We start from the raw sequence: 4,698 nt of genomic DNA on the forward strand, positions 1-4,698 counted from the left end.
AAACAATTAAACTCCATTGGTACACCATGTTTTATGACAACATAAAAATCTTATTTTAACTTCCAACGTTTTTTGTTGAGTAATTCCACAATGTAGATCCCCAGTCTCTTTCTCTCATGTTCCTTTGACATGCCTCCTAATAATGTTTCTGTCAGAAGGACATAGTCAGGTATGTTTTCGAAGCTTGTAACATTGTCCTTCAGTAGTACTCACAAATGAGTCCCGTTGCACGTAAGCGCTTCTAGAGGTTTGACAATCTGCTCAGATGTGTAGTCCTAGTATGAAACGATGTGAGCGGCAACAATCAGGCCCATGAATTTACCAGTGAACAAAAATCCAGCATAGTGTTCACAGATATCATCCTGTATGGCCCTGAGGTTTTTTTTTTACTCAAGATTGACAATTGAAAATTACAAGGAAGGCCCAGGAGTTCCACTTCGTGTTGCGCAGAGCTTGAACGGTGACCCTCTGACCGGGCATCTAGTGACGCTCAAAAAATAAAAACACCATGAGTGTGAGTTAAGGCTTTGAATTTGAACAGCTCCAGGTGCCATAGCATGTGACTCATACAACAGTCTGCTGTAGCTGCCACTCTCACGTACAGGTCCTATACAATCATTTTCTCTAAACCAGGTCGTTGCTTTGTGACTCCGCATGTGAGGGCCTTTTTAATCACAGTCATATGATACAAACAGTTTACCGGCACAGCACCAATTTTGTTGACAGACGGGTTTCACAGGGAACCACACTAGAGCCATCGTATGAACGGACAAGCCAAAACACACAGGAAAGCATACGGTTTCCACCCGCCCAGGCAGGGACAAATCGGATATTTTACCAAGTTATCACCTTTAGATTGATTGAAGGGCGTTATCACCTTAGTTCATGTAGGGTATCACTGGATGAGTTAAAAAACTTGGTTTTTAATTAAACATCATATTAAGATTTACTCACATGAATATGCAGTTTGACTCAGGTTGCATGTATACGTCCTAGAACGGTTGTTTAAGGTCGCCCGAATGGAATATAAACATCGAAGATACAAATCACTGTGTGAAAAAAAGAATACACAGATGGAGATTTATACAGAAAGAAATGGGCCGGCCAAGAAACTATTTGGGCGATAGATATGAGTGAGGCAAGACGAGGAAAAACAAATGTTGGGTGAGGCTAATCACTACGAAATTTCAAGAGAGATCATTATTACCCAAATTTACTTTCTGCAGTCTAAACATGCTCGGGAAAACTTCGATAAAACTATACAGCTCTGATGCAGGTCATAGGATATCTCAGTTACTACATTTCAAGCATCCTACATTTTGCAATTTGTCCGCCACATCAACATGTTTTCAAAAATCTATGTAACCTTTAATTGTGTGCTCTATATTACATGTGTTTTAGACGTTAAAGGCCCCACCCCCCCCCCCCCAAACTGGCTTTGAGCCTAAGTCAAAGCCAGCAAAATGTAGACAGAGCCCCACCCCCCTCCACCAGAACGTGTGCGGGGACCTCCAGTTACGCCCTCATTATCCTGTAAAATTTATGATTGGGTTTATAAGATTAAAACTCTGTTTCAGTACGGCTATTGGTGTTTTTAAAGCCACATTTGAAATGCGGCACCAGACCTGGCAGGATATTGTTGCACTATACACTCCTGCGACAGTATATTTAGTGCCAGGCCAACTCTGGCAGTGACGAGGCCAATGGCCTGGTTGATATTGGACGATTCCCTGTTTTACCAGATTATCGATTGGAAGTCTGTTCCAAACCAAGGTACTGTATCGCACGAGATGGATTTTGTGAGATATAGATATCAACAGATTTAGGATCTATAGCAATAATTATGTCTTTGACCTTCACAATAGGGCTATGGACAAGTTTATCAATTCTGGGTTTTATTAAAAGACCAGTTAACCGAACTGTGGGCTCAAAAAAAGGGGAGGAATGGATAAACCAGTGATCTTAGGCACATCATCGAGTGTATACTTTAAACATCAAGGGTTTGAGGCATGTAGAAGAATGTTGAGTGTTATGGCAAAGCTTTCTGCGTACAAGAGTGTGAATTAAACTCAACTCATAGGCCTCTGTTAGATTTGGGGCTTTTTGAGAAAACATTTGAAGTCACCTGCCTTTGTGCACCACCGTACAATATCTTCTTTAAAATAACATAGTATGAAACTAGTTATGGTTTCATTTTTATGATACAACACCCAGAATTATGAGCTTTGTGACAAAACCAGGAGGTGAAGTGAGTAGCAGCTTGTTCTGGTCAGGATGTTGTGCTCATTCTTTAACAGCCTTCTTCGTCAGTTGAGAATCTCGATGTCTATGTTCATTGGACGGAAACAACGCAGAGACAGCCACCAACAAGCTAGGAGGAGTTGTAGCTGCACTTCTTGTCTAGTGGATTGGTAGTACTGGCAGTTTGGTGAGCGTGCTAGCTTGCCATGGGAGACAATATGTGTCTATAGTTATCAAATAGAGTGAACACGAGCCAGAACTAAATCAACACTGGCACCCACCAATAGTGTATAGGTGCAACACAATAAACAAGGCAGGACAACAACAATTACACACCTATCTAATTGTGGCACTCACTGGGGTTCAAATGTAAAGTTGAGACATCATTGGTTATAGCTGTGTTAAAGTCTGTGTGTGAATGGATTGTGGAATATTGATGGATGGGAGTTTTTATAATTATACTCCCTTTTTTTTGCCATTTAATATCAACCAAGGGGATTTCAATAAGTATGCTGTTATATCTATAGTACAGTTCGTCACGATATGAGTGAGGTGGGTGTCCACCTAAATTGGTTTACTAGCACAATAATGGGGAACCCGTGGGAAACATTTAACAAATATGAAATGTAGGTGAAAAGGGATAAAATGATCTAGGAGAATGAGGATTCCATAATTACATGTACCTGCTGATATTTCTGAGATAAATGATCTATAATAAGACCGTGAGTTGGATGGCTTTGGTGGAAGACCACTGCAACCTGACAGAGTAGGTACCGGTAAAGTAGGAACCGTTGGGAGGAAGTAGAAGGTCATGGTTTAAAGTCACCGATACATCTACTATGGTGGAACTGAATATCGTTACTTGCTTACCTTGTAGGCAAGTCTCAGGACCCTGCAGCAGGTCCGGAAACCTGTAAGAACATGGGGCAGTGTGAGATCATCACTCCAACCCAGAAGAGGAACCGTTTCAACGAGGTTACATCTGCTAAAGGTTGCCCAGGCCAGGCTTCCAGGGAGGCATTGCTCAGACCAGTAAGCTACTTCTGGAGGGGGATAATGAGTCTGAGGCTTCCCTTGCCCTTTGCTGAAACACACTACCTAACAAAAAATATGTTTTAATTTTACTGCTATAGTTCAGAGCACAGTAACACGTAATGCTGTTCTTTGGCAGTTATCTAAGTTATGCATCCTCAGGATAGATATCTTGCTATTTCTAGCAATGGAATAGTCTGATGCTTTTACTTTAACCATTAAGTGCTGACAGGGAAGGTGTATTAATCACCATTTAGTATCACAATGATGTGTGGCCTTCTGATATACAAAAATGTAAACACAGAAAGCATTAGAGATACAAAAACACACAACCAAATGGTAATGGATTGTTCTGTTAATTCAGCACAAAAAGTAAAGAAATTAGCGCAAAATTGTAAACACCAAAACATATCAAAATTTGTCGAAGGCGACATTTCATCCAAACAGGCACTGTATAATACAAATGCAGAGTAAGTCTGTGCAATGTGCAAAAACAGATTTACTCTATAAGTGTGAAAAAACAAGTAAAGTGAGGTTATTATACCGACGTCCGTGTCACAGAATTTAACTCCAGCACGGAGATAAAAATAAAATTCAATGTCAAGTGTGCAGTCAAGGATGCACAAGCCGTTCCAATTGAGAAAGGGCTTCATTCCGCGGGTAAGCACTAAAAGGTAAAATATCTCTTTGGCTAGGACTTAGTATAATAAGTGAAAAAAGACACTCCAAGTCAATGTCTTTAAGACGTTCTTAGCAGCAGCACCCACTTTTCCAGAGGTTCAACCACATGCATGCTCTACGGGATGTGGACATGTAAGTAAGCGATGCGGGGTACACGTAACATGACCACTACAGATTTCGCAAATAGGGACTTGACTTGTGGGATGGACAGCAATCATAGTAACTTTTTGGAACACCTATTCCCTTCAATTACTTTTTTAAGTTGATCAAAGGCGGGACTTTGTTATAGTCTTAACGTGGCTGGTAAAATTCAGGTCTGAGTCATAATTACAACAATATTTCTGGCTTTGTCTGTTTTTAAACTATTGTTGAAGCTGAGTGCTGGTTTTAAAAGTTCCTCTTTTGCTCCAAAAATAATCAACCTCAGTTTTTCTTAAATTGACTTAAAGTTTGGCACATTATGTCGTTAGTTTATTAATGTACTAGCCCAGTTTTGTATTGGACTGTGGCCGGGGCGACAGGGTTAATAGGTTTGTGTATCGTCGCATAACATATGTAACTATGTTGCATTTTTCATAATCGGAGCCAGTGTAGCTATCTGTTTTAATGCTGGGCACTAAACAGGAGAGGCCCCAAGACGAGAGCCTGGGGAACTCCACACGTCATAACTGTGAACCCCGATGCATAATTACCTATGGACACATAGTAGTTCTATTCTTAAATAGGATTTAAACCATTTAGTAC

Source organism: Etheostoma spectabile, chromosome 12, assembly GCF_008692095.1.
Source record: "Etheostoma spectabile isolate EspeVRDwgs_2016 chromosome 12, UIUC_Espe_1.0, whole genome shotgun sequence".
NCBI classification, from domain to species: Eukaryota; Metazoa; Chordata; class Actinopteri; order Perciformes; family Percidae; genus Etheostoma; species Etheostoma spectabile.